The sequence below is a fragment of the Amborella trichopoda genome, chromosome 5, assembly GCF_054954075.1.
Source record: "Amborella trichopoda isolate Santa Cruz 75 chromosome 5, AtrichopodaSantaCruz75HAP2 v2.0, whole genome shotgun sequence".
NCBI lineage: Eukaryota > Viridiplantae > Streptophyta > Magnoliopsida > Amborellales > Amborellaceae > Amborella > Amborella trichopoda.
This window is the reverse complement of record NC_142340.1, coordinates 22,179,707-22,193,190: the sequence shown is the minus strand read 5'-3', so window position 1 is coordinate 22,193,190 and position 13,484 is coordinate 22,179,707. Positions and strand designations below refer to the sequence as shown.

Sequence of the window (13,484 nt, the reverse complement as noted above, 5' to 3'; positions counted from 1 at the left end):
TCCTTTTTAAACAAAGAGATTGAAGTATATTAACCTAAGAGTGAGTAAGAAAATACTTTAACATGGCTTGCCAGAATTTCCTCCGACTCGAGTCACATCGACTATTATCTATTCTGAATGAAACTTCATCAAGGATGGGTGATTTGAAGCAGAATGAGAGAGAGATGTTTTATACGAAATTCAGAAAGCATGCATGATTTGAAGCAGCTTCAGAGAGATGTTTTATGAAATTTCAGAAAGTAAACATGATTCAAAGCAGCTTGAGAGAGACTGTTTTATATGAAACTTCAGAATGTCTGCGAGAATCGAAGTAACTTGAGAGAGATACAGAGAGAGGAAGGGAATGATTTTATCATGCAGTGGCTTCAAGAGCTCCTTGCATTACAATTTGTACTTCTAGTGCTACGTTTTTTCTCCACTTTCTCAATCTCTTCCTCAACTCTTTGAGCATCGCTCCCATGAATCGAGCAAGCATTAACCACACCTTCAAACGAGTCATATTGAAGAAAAAACAGGACAACCATATTTAACATGATATCCAAATTCAAACTAATTTTTTACAATCCACATAATTGGATCATACACATTTCTTTTGGGGATTATGCAGAAATTATGCGGGCCATGTATGTAAACCAGATTATATGATATTGCTTTTGTTTAGATTCTTTGAATTTCCTTGAAAAGGCAAGGGACTGAAAGCTTCTTGGAATTTGGTTTTTCTCAGGGAATATCTCAAGTTAAGTGTTCAATAAGAAAGAATAAACTAAACCACTGGTTGTTGGCAACAAAAATAAGTAACTTCAAAAACCAGATAAAAAAACAATGGGATTTCTTGTTGGTAAATATTTGTTCACGAAATCTTTTAAACTATATGATAATCTATATTAACATTTCATGCATAAAATCATCTTTCAAAATAATTAGCAGGGAAAACTAAGATATAAGTTGAAATGATGTCAAACCACTTCAAAAATTAATGATGGTTAATTGCAATAATTACCAACATAGAAAATACATTTAAATTTTATTTCACTTGGGCACCTCCTCAATGATTTTACTAAAAAAGAAAAAGTTTATATAAGAGTGAGCACCTCAAAAATTTCAGTAGAAGTTGTTTTGATGCCAATATCCTCAAATTGATCATCTCAACCTCAAGATGCATGGACATGAGAAAAAAATGGATTTCAAGTTTTGGAAATAGTGCATTATGTAATGTAGTTTTTGGACCGTCAATTTTCAATATTTTCAAGTATTCATAGATTTGTTCGATCTACACTATTTTTTATAATTAGAGATGAAAATATATTTTAAAGCTATCACAATGATTCCTGCATTAAACCATATTTCTTGACACCATTTGAAGGTATGTTTTGTTTATATTGTTTAGAGACTTGGCTCTATACAAACCACACACTACTAAGGAATATACAAATTGTCTCTGTTTTGTAGTACAAATTGCCTCAGTAGGGAAGGGTATTTTGGGATTTGAGGCACTTAAGTTTCTTGAGCTAAGTAACCTAGTTACCTTTGCCTGTTTTTCGTTACCAATTTAAAATATAGTTTTTCATAAGAAAGTCATGTTCTAGGTTCGGAACCAAGAACAAGCAAGGGTACTCATGTCTTTTAGCTTGGTTGGATTATGTGGGGCTCAATTGATAAAATGCCTCCTCTTATCATAGAATAAGATCTTTTGGTGGAAATTTTTTTTTGGATTTCGAACCTGGAACGAGAAGATGTAATATTAAAGTCATTTGGCATGAGTGACTTGAGTGCATCGAATTGCCAAATCCCTTCCTTTGCACGAGGCACAAACCTAGAACAAGGGGAATTTGAGTTTTTTTAACAAAGTTCTTGAGAAGCTACTAAATATAATGAATTTTAAAAACTAACCATAAAATTATTGATTTTAATTAATTCATTTTTTTTTGAGGTGATTTGACCATTTTAGTAATATTTCACAATAAAAGTATATGCAAGTATATGCCGAAATACATCATGATAGTAAGAGAGATATTTGTATTTAAAATCATTTATTATTTTATTTAAGCCAAAAGATTTCGTGCTCCTCTGAGAGCATGATATCTATTTACTCCCTTGGGTAATACTCAATCTAGGAGTATTTTTAGGACCCAAAAAATTGGGGCTATGACTTCTTCGAACCTAGTAATTGATATTAAAAAAAAAGCACCAAAAGAAAACATCCTGAGTTTGAACAGAGACCATCTAATTTGCAAAGGGTGAAATCCAAGTTTTGAAGAACTCAAAATTTAATTTTTTTTCTTATTAGAAGTAATCATCTAATAACCATTAAGTAAATTTCTAATAATTATTAATGGACCTAGTTTCTATGCTGCCAAGGCTGCATATGTAGAAATACAGGCCTATTAATAAATCTATTAGTGAGATGAAGAATAAAAATGGTTTCGAGTTCGTAAAGGCCTACATCTTGAAATTGACCAAATGGTTGGTCTAGATTCATTGTTGGATCAGACTCTTCATTTTAACCAAATGTAGGATGCAAATTTTAATTTTTATTTTGAAAATTGACTATTGCGATGGAGAGAGGGTATGTGCAATTTTTGGGGTGATATAAATGTTGCAAACATGGTTTTCTAGAAGTGTGGTTGCATTATATTACTACACAATCGTTGCATGAAATCATTCCCCCATATATATATATATATATATATATATATATATATATATATATATATATATATATATATATATATATTAGCCCACTAGCTCCTATGAACATATGAGCCCAACGGCCTAAATTGAATCTGGGCCGATCAGACGATCACGGATGTCCGGTAGTGCTTGAATTTATTTTTTGCTACAGATCCAAATCACTTAAAATTTTATGTATGTGTTCTTCTCATCAAGGTGAACCAAATAAAAATATAAAAAAAAAATATTCGTGAAAAATAAAATAACCAAAATACCTCCGAAACTTTTCAGGGGTATTTTGGTTAATTTATTTCATATAAAATATTTTTTTGATATATTTCAAAGATTCAAATATTTTTTATAAACACGCTTAAAATTTCAAGTGATTTCAATTTGTAGAAAAAAAAAACTAAAATTCAAAACTATCAGACATCCGTGATCGTCAGATTGGCCTAGATTCAATCTGGGACGTTGGGCTCATATGTTCATATGAGCTAGTGAGCTAATCCCATCTTTTCCCATATATATATATATATATATATATATATATATATATATATATATATATATATATATATATATATATATATATATATATATATATATATATATATATATATATATATATATATATATAAGAGCAATGATTTCATGTAACCGTTGTATAGTAATATGATGCAACAACCTTGAAAAACCATCTTATGGCCATTTGTTTGATCCAAATTTTAAAATATACACTCTTTTCATTCTAATGAACAATCACAAAGAAAGAAAAAATTGAAAACACAACCTAAAAAGTATTCTTTTAACCTAATTAACCTAGGCCGTTCATTTTGGTAAGATGCTTAGATCTCGGCCTTAGAAGGATTTTTTCATTTCCAATTTTTTTGGATGGCTTTATTATCATTATATGAAGAATGTTAAAAAAGAAAAAAATAATTTTGAGTTTATAAAAGGCTAATATCTTGAAATTTACAAAATGAATGGTCTAGATTCATTTTTGAAAGGGACTCATTTTGGCTATTTCTAGCCTTCAAACTGAACTTTTTTTTTGGGGGGATTGATTTTTGTGATGAAGAGAGTGTGTGTGCAAAATTTGGGGTCATACAAATACAACAAATATGGTTTTCTAGAAATGTCGTTGTATTATACTATGATACAACCGTTGCATTGGATCATTGGCCCATATATATATATATATATATATATATATATATATATATATATATATATATATATATATATATATATATGGAAAATGATTTGGTGAGCCATCTCACCTACAGAAAAAGAGTGAGCCGAACGGCTCTTATTTGTTCTTGAAATCAAACGGTTGTGGTTTCGTGAGGCAGCAACAACTAATAATTGTGCGCACTGACACTCTCTCTCTAGCCTATGCACCGCATCTCTCCCTGTACTAACTCTCGCCTTAGTGAAACCATCTCTCTCTACGTAAAGTCTGGCATCCCTCTCTCTCTCCCCTGTGAGCCTGCTCCCGCCCTCTCCAGATCCCGTGAGCCTCCTCCCATTTTCTCTCTCTTCTCTCTCCAATGAGCCTCCTCGCCTCTCTCTATACTGTGAGCCTCATCCATCTTTCTTTCTCTCTCTCCCCCCCAAGAACAACAATCAGTCTCCTCACTCAGCAACCCTAAATTTGCAAACTCAGCAACCCTAAATTTGCAAAATCGGCAACCCTAGATTCCGTGGACTCTGGAATCTCTCTCACTGGAAGTCTCCTCCATTCTCAAGAACTCTAAATCAAAAATATTGGTTTCAATCAACCATTCATAGCAAGGTACGAATTCAATTTACTTTTGGCATGGTTTCATGGAGTTCTTCTTGAATATTTTTAGCTGCATTTTTTCAGAGCTATTTCACTTTATATCATCTATGTGTTTCATCTCTGCATATTATTAATCCGCCAACTCCTAAATCTATGGACTTTTACGATTTTACATCAAAATGGATTATGCAAATCTTACAAAATTACATCTCTGACATTGCAGTTTGGAGATCATTCATCGATGCAGTAATTTTTTATGTGAATATTGGGGATTTAGGTTTACATTTTTGTGGATTTAATTATGTCTTTGTCTTGTAGATTTACAATGGAATTTTTACCCATATTTCTTCACCATTGTCACTCTGGAAACGATTCCAATATTTTCTTTGCTCTGCCATCACCATCATCACTCTGCAAAATCTCCATCTTGATTTGTTTTCTCTATCTCTCTCATCTTAGTTGAATCCGAATTTTTATAAGAAGAGGCTCAAATCCGTGGCAAAAACAACTCCAAATACCAAAGTAATATAGTTATGAATTTAGATTTTCATTTTATCTATATTGTGCTTATTTCCTTAACGTGACAATTTGAGGAAAGTGTTTATCTTCTTTGCCTGAATATTTTAATATTAGGTTATGTGAAGTCCTAATTTGAAGTTTTTTTTTTTTTTTTTAATTGTTGAATGGCATCTATTGATGTTGCTCTGTTAAGTGATTGATTTTTTTTTATTAACTTTCAATCATCAAACATTTTGGTTTGTTAATGGTTCAAACAGGGTGGAATTGATGTTCCTATGTGAAGTCATAATTTGGAGAAATATTTTACCGAAATTGTCGAATGGCATCCATTGATGTTGCTCTGTTAAGTGATTGAATTTTTTTCATTAGGTTTGTTTACTTTCAATCATCAAGCATTTTGGTTTGTTAATGGTTTAAACAGGGTGGAATTTTTTGGTTTTTCAAACCATATATCATACAAAACCTGTCATAAATTCCAAACCCAATTGAGCATATTTTTGGTTTTTCATTCAAAACCTGCCATAAATTCCAAATCCAGTTGGGCACTTCTACCATATTTTTGGTTTTTCAAGCCATATATCATACAAAACCTGTCATAAATACCAAACCCAATCAGGCACTTTTACCATATTTTTGGTTTTTCAAGCCATATATCATACAAAACCTGTCATAAATACCAAACCTAATCAGGCACTTTTACCATATTTTTGGTTTTTCAAGCCATATATCATACAAAACATGTCATAAATACCAAACCCAATCAGGTACTATCCCAAGATAACGAGACAGCCCCAAGATAAGAAATCAATACAAACAATAAACACACCACAAAAAGTAAAAGATACATGGTCCCATAAGAGAAAAACATGTCAAATGGCAAAGTTCGAAGACATCCATAAAAAGTAAAAGACACATGGTCCCATAAGAGAAAAACATGTCAAATGGCTCCAAAAGGAACACCCTCCAAAAGGCGTATTAAGTTTACAAATAATTAACCATGAAACAAGGTAAATTCATCGACAGAAGGTAGTGCAAGCATTGTTTTCTTACTTGGAACATCAAGTGAAATGTGAAGTCCTCCATCAATCGGTGTCTGCAACTGTATGAACATCAGTAAGTAATAGAACCACGGATAGAAGTACCACTTTATTGAATATAATGCAGATCTCTAAAGATTATTACCATTACTCAGCATGTTCCACATTCTCACACGACCCATCCGTGCATCTGATATTTACGTTTAACCTAAACAAAGAAAACCCATTTCAAATATTTATATTTAAAGAATTCATATTAAAATCACATAGAGTACGAGAAAAGGAGTAATAGTTCATTCACACTTTGAACATACAAGAGATGGACAATTCCTTTTGTTATGTCCACTCCCTTGCAAACTGCGCACTATTGGGTAACTTCCTTCACTCTCGCTTTCGTTTTCTCTGCCTCTATCTCAGCCCGAGATACATATATATCATTGGTAGGTCTCCCCTTTATTCCCGATCAATTCTCTTTCCGTCCTTATTCGTTTGAGTACTTCCCTTTCTGACACCAAACCCTTCCCCCAATGCAAAAGCCTTGTAAAATTCATATGCATCATTTTCATCATTGAATTTCATTCCTACACTGGGTTCCTCTATTTCAGACCCCTTGGACGACAACGCATGTTCCCCGTTTTCAAGATTTGTAAACTTATTGGGGGGAGGGGTTGCTAGCAAGGGATCTTGCTCCATGAACTCTACAGTATCCCCCATGTTGTCATTCTCTGACAATAAGGGAGATGCCACATTTGTTGAAAGGGTGAGGTCCATCTTAGGTGCTAATCTTCCCTACACAAATCACGAAATCTTTGTCAATTAATGACTTCAACACTTCAGATATTTTTTAAAAAATGATTTTACAATTTCCATTTCTATTCTCTTGCAGGTTCAATTCCACCCTGTTTGAACCATTATCAAACCAAAAATGCTTGATGATTGAAAGTAAACAAACCTAATGAAAAAGAAATCAATCACTTAACAGAGCAACATCAATGGATGCCACTCAACAATTTTAAAACAAAAAATCTCCAAATTAAGACTTCACAGAGCAACATCAATTCCACCTTGTTTGAACCATTAACAAACCAAAATGCTTGATGATTGAAAGTAAATAAACCTAATAAAAAAAATCAATCACTTAACAGATAAACATCAATGGATGCCATTCGACAATTTCGGTAAAAAATTTCTCAAAATTAGGACTTCACAAAGCAACATGAATTCCACCCTGTTTGAACCAGTAACAAACCAAAATGCTTGATGATTGAAAGTAAACAAACCTAATGAAAAAACATCAATCACTTAACAGAGCAACATCGATGGATGCCACTCGACAATTACAAAAAATCTCCAAATTAGGACTTCACATAGCGACATCAATTCCACCCTGTTTGAATTAGTAACAAACCAAAATGCTTGATGATTGAAAGTAAACAAACCTAATGAAAAAAAATCAATCACTTAACAAAGCAACATCAATGGATGCCATTCGACAATTTCGGTAAAATATTTCTCAAAATTATGACTTCAAAGAGCAACATGAATTCCACCCTGTTTGAACCATTAACAAACCAAAATGCTTGATGATTGAAAGTAAACAAACCTAATGAAAAAAAATCAATCACTTAACAGAGCAACATCAATGGATGCCACTCGACAATTTTAAACCAAAAAATCTCAAAATTAGGACTTCACTGAGCAACATCAATTTCACCCTGTTTGAACCATTAACAAACCAAAATGCTTGATGATTGAAAGCAAACAAACGTAATGACAAAAAATCAATCACTTAACAGAGCAACATCAATGGATGCCATTCGACAATTTTGGAAAAATATTTCTCCAAATTATGACTTCACAGAGCAATATGAATTCCACCCTGTTTGAACCATTAACAAACCAAAATGCTTGATGATTGAAAGTAAACAAACCTAATGAAAAAAAACCAATCACTTAACAAAGCAACATCAATGGATGTCACTAGACAATTTTAAACCAAAAAATCAATCACTTAACATAGCAACATCAATGGATGCCATTCAACAATTTGAAAAAAGAAAAAATCTCCGGATTAGGACTTCCCAGAACCAAACATTAAAATATGCAGGCAAAGAAAATAAACACTTTTACCAAATTGTCACGTAAAGGAAATAACCACAATATAGATAAAATGAAAATCTAAATTCATAACCATATTACTTAGGTATTTGGAGTTGTTTTTGCCACAGATTTGAGCCTTCTTATAAAAATTCGGATTCAACAAAGATGAGAGAGATTGAATAAACAAATCAAGATGGAGATTTTACAGAGTGACAATGGTGATGGCAAAGCAAAGCAAATACTGGAGTCGTTTGAAGAAATATGCGTAAAAATTCCATAGTAAATCTACAACACAAAGACATAATTAAATCCACAAAAATGTAAACCTAAATCCCCAATATTCAAATAAAAAATGACTGCATCTGTGAATGATCTCCAAACTGCCATGTACGATTTGCATAATCCATTTTGATGTAAAATCGTAAAAGTCCATAGATTTAGGAGTTGGCGGATTAATAAAATACAGAGATGAAACACATAGATGATATACAGTGAAATAGCTCTGAAAAAATGCAGCTAAAAATATTCAAGAAGAACTCCATAAAACCATGCCAAAAGTAAATTGAATTCGTACCTTGCTATGAATGGTTGATTGAAACCACTATTTTTTATTTAGAGTTGCTGAGAATGGAGGAGGCTTCCAGTGAGAGAGATTCCAAAGTCCACGGAATCTAGGGTTGCTCATTTTAGGGATTTAGGGTTGCTGAATTTGGGGATTTAGGGTTGCTGAGAGAAGAGGCTGATTGTTGGTCTCGGGGGGAGGGGGGGAGAGTGAGAGATGAAGCTCACAGTAGAGAGAGAGACGAGGAGGCTCACCGGAGAGAGAGAGACAATGGGAGGAGGCTCACGGGATTTGGAGAGGGTGGGAGCAAGCTCACGGGGGAGAGAGAGACGGTTTCACCGATGCAAGAGTTTAGGTACAGGGAGAGATGCCATGCGCAGGCTAGAGAGAGAGTGTCAGTGCGCACAATTATTGGTTGTCGCTGCCTCACGAAACCACAACCGTTCGATTTCAAGAACAAATAATAGCCGTTCGGCTCTTGTAGGCGAGATGGCTCACCAAATTATTTTTCATATATATATATATATATATATATATAGAGAGAGAGAGAGAGAAATGATCTAATGCAACGGTTATATAGAAAATCACATTTTTGGCATTCGTATGACCTCAAATTTTGCACACACATTCTCTTTATCCTCACAATCAATTGTACGAAGAGAAAAAATTCAATTTGAACCATAGATGTGGTCAAAATTACTATTCATCCAATAATGAATCTCAACCATTTATATGGTAAATTTCAAGATCTAGGCCTTAATAAATTTAAAATCACTTTTTTGCTTTTTATCATTATTAATCTAATGATGATAACGCTATATAAAAATTTTGGGAATAGAAAAATCCTTCTGAAGCCTATATCTAACCATCTCAATAAAATAGACGGTTTATGTTAATTGGGCTAGAATGAAAACTTTCTATAGCATATTTTCAATTTTTTTTTTTTTTTTTCTTTTTCAAAATGAAAAAAGTGTACATTTAAAAATTCATGTCAAACAAATGTCTTTAACATGGTTTTTGAAGATGGTTGCATTATACTACTATACAACCGTTGCATGAAATCATTCCCCATATATATATATATATATATATATATATATATATATATATATATATATATATATATATATATATATATAAAAGATCCCAAACAAACTATTGTTTTATCAGATAATGATAAAGGAAAAGCAAAAATCCCTGAACATGATAATATGACTCTACAAGAAGAAATACTTTTCCAAACCAATGAAACCAAAGAACCACCAATTGTCAACACAATAGAAAATATCCAAACAACGTTTTTTGAAATTCAAATTACTCCAAATACGATAAATCGAATTAATTACAGTAAAAATTGGCAACCAATAAATGCCCGACCATATTATAAAAGACCAACCCCAGTTGATATCCAATTAGAAGAAGACCTCACTAGTCATACTTCTACATATACGGGTCGAACGATTATAGATTGGAATATTGATGGAATTTCTGATCACCGAATATTAGATACAATGAAACATATGACTATGTATGCTTCGGCATGTAAAATGGCTCGTAGTCATGATCAAGAAATAACAAAAGCTATAGTTTCAGGATTCACCGGATAGTTAAGAAGATGGTGGGATTCCTATCTCAATGAACAAACAAAACAACAAATATTAACTAATACTCGGCAATGGACAGCAAAAAATGAGCACAACCAGGATATGGTATATTCTGAAAGTGATGCTGTCAATTCCTTAATCTATACAATTGCCCTTCATTTTATAGGAAATACTTCAATACTTGCAGCACGAACTGCTGATCTTTTATCTAATCTACGATGTCCTACACTATCACACTATAAATGGTATAAAGACGTATTTTTCTCTCGCTTACTCATACGTGAAGATAGTTATCTTGACCACGGGAAAGAAAAATTTGTAGTAGGATTACCTTATCTATTTGCTGAAAAGGTTAAAGAACGTTTAAAAAATAAAAATAGTGGTGTCATCAATTACTCTCAATATTATAAATATTCTGAGTATATTGATGCATGGCACAAGGTATTCTCTTACCAAAATCCAAATAATACGCATTCCTGGTATTTGCAATTCAAACTCCCTATTCTCGAAAGATTCCCAAATTGGTTCCGCCATTGGTTCTTATTATGGGGATCACATACCCAAATTTTACCCGATGCTTTCCAAGCCTTACAGACAAAATTTGCAGAATATAATACTTGTACTGACCAAGATGATTTCCATCTCTACTTCATAGCTATCTACCAAATACCCTGGATCCTAAAATGGGAATACTCTATTTCTGAGAATATTACTAATAATTATGAGTATATTCCCAAACTTGGCAAAACCTTGAAAATCAAATGGTGGGATATTTTCAGTACTAATCCTGCCTCCTTACCCCTTAAACGAATACCGCCTCAAACTAATGTCTTCAACCCACCAGCATATAATACTGTCAGTTTACCCACATTTTCGGCCTATCTAAAGAAAATGAAACAAGCACATTCTAATGCTACCTTAGAAGAAATAGAGCAGAATCTTCTTCATATATTTGCTCTTGATACTATTGCACCAACAACTTCAGAAGAAACTGTCCAATCAGGCAATCCCTTATTTGACGACTTCAGCCAAAAACCCGATGCTTAACACGGCCTGACAGTCCAGCCGGCCGGATAGTCCAGCCCGAGATGATCCAGATAAATAACTCCACTGTTCGTTGATATGACCTCACCATCATAAGAGACAAGTAAAGATTCCCTTTTCATAAAGTGACAAGACATCTCAATAGTAATTCATAAAGAGACAAGACATCTCAATAGTAAAGATTCCCTTCTTCATAAAGTGACAAGACATTTCAATAGTAAAGATTCCTTCTTTACCAATGACAAGACACCTCCAAATAGTAAAGATGCACTTTGATCGATGTGACTAATTTGGGGTCAAATCATAGTCACGCTCCTACCGACGTGGCATCGTCTCCTTCTTCGTTGCTCACACGTATCGCCACTATTCCGACAAACAAAAGATTCGCCATCATGTCAATCACCATCCCAACGACTGGCTACTCGCTGCACCTGCCACGTATCCCTCTCCAGGTTCCTTCATCACTACGCTAACGAACCTCAGCCACAAGCTTCCCTTCACCTTATCCCCAGGTTCCTTCGTCGTCACGCTATCATCCACAGCCACAAGTTTTCCTGGGTCATTCCTCTACAAATACCCACTCAACCAGTTGAGAAAGGTAGACTGGATTAAGGACGCAGCAGCAGCAGCAGCAGAAACTCTCAAGCCCTCATATGCTCTCTATGCTCTCTCATATTCTCTCTTCTTATTCTTCTTCTTCTTCTTCTCTCTTTCTGTAGGCAGTAGGTTAGTTACTGCATTCAGTCACCTGTACATCGACAAAGTCGGTAACTTCCATATGACTTCTTTATTTTAAAATGTGTGATTGTAATCTATCTTCCTTACCTTCCTACTATCCTTCTGAGTGGAAAAAGTTTGCCAGTCTCTGTATATGTAATCAGTAAGTTATGCAATTTAAATTTGTTTTTACATTTAAAATTTGTGACTATACTCATACTTCGTGGATCATATTTGATATATCCTTGCTTCCTGTTTTAATTATCCTATTTGTGTTTCTATATTATGTTACTATTCTGCAACAATTAATTACTTATAACTCTGCAATCTTTTCATATTTAAGATAAATAGTAGTAACTGCTTAGGGTAGATCTTGCGGCAAAAATGGTATCAGAGCCAACCCTGTTTTAGAGATCTAACAGTTACTACTAGTTCTTCTATCTTAAGAAACTTAATAAATTAATCCATTAAAGAAAGTTGGTCCGAGAATTGAGGTTAGAGACGCTCAGGACACCCAGTCAGTTGACCGTTTAGGCCAGGAGAGCCGCTGAGGTCTAGAGGACGTAAGAGGTAGTCAAGGAGGACTATCCAGATAACACTCAACTGCAACCTAATAACGGAAAAATTTATTAAGAATCTGACGGATAAAACAACTAGTACAACTAATAGAACTCTAAGGATAAAAAACAAAGAAGAAATTGTTATCAATGATATTGAAAACCAAATACAAAATTAGAACATACCCAAAGTTCCAATATCAGATGTCTATAAGAAAGGCACATTCGATCTAAAAATCGGATATGTTATTAAAACAGTAGAAGAAACTTTATCTGTTACAAATAATCAGGAAGACTTTCAATTATTATCTCAAAAGATATTACAAGTCCATAAAGCAAAAAACTATAAATATTTACATGTAGGATTGATTCAAATAGCTGTAAAACCTTTGACTCGTTTAGAACTCAATGATTCTATCTTAGTCTGTTTACGTGATACAAGACATAATAGATTTCTGATTCACTACTAGGAATGGTTGAATCTAGTTTATGTAGTGGACCAATATATTTCAACTGTTTTCCAAACTATTCGGTATCTCTTACAGATCCAAGTATTTTAAATGTTTTATCTTTAAATCTCAAAACTCAAGGATTTAATATGATGACAGGTTCTCAAAATATAGCCATTGTTTATCGAATCTATTACAAAGTAATGACTACATTATGTCCAAATGTACTCCAAATAGATACGAGATGACAAACAATATTTTTTCAAACCAATATGGAAAAATCAAATACAATTGTACCAAAAACAATATCATGGTCAGATATTGTTCTACCTCAAACATGGTCTATCCATAATGAAAACCAACCATCACAAAATCCCACTCAAAATATTCTAGACAAAATTATTGAATATACAGACGGAAATATTGAAATACAATTCACCAC

The 13,484-nt window shown here is 33.4% G+C and overlaps 1 long non-coding RNA gene across 2 annotated transcripts; it reads right to left on the bottom strand.

Moving 5' to 3' along the window:
- Positions 1 to 5,644: 5,644 nt before the first annotated feature.
- On the bottom strand, positions 5,645 to 9,124 carry LOC110008158 (uncharacterized). 2 transcript variants are annotated; one of them, XR_002282743.2, is made up of 4 exons: positions 8,684 to 9,124; positions 6,313 to 6,798; positions 6,155 to 6,217; positions 5,645 to 6,071 (listed from the first exon to the last, which is right to left on the bottom strand). It is a non-coding gene; the product is annotated as an uncharacterized LOC110008158 (long non-coding RNA). The 2 variants fall into 2 exon arrangements; XR_002282742.2 differs by having other exon boundaries at positions 6,324 to 6,798.
- Positions 9,125 to 13,484: the final 4,360 nt, after the last annotated feature.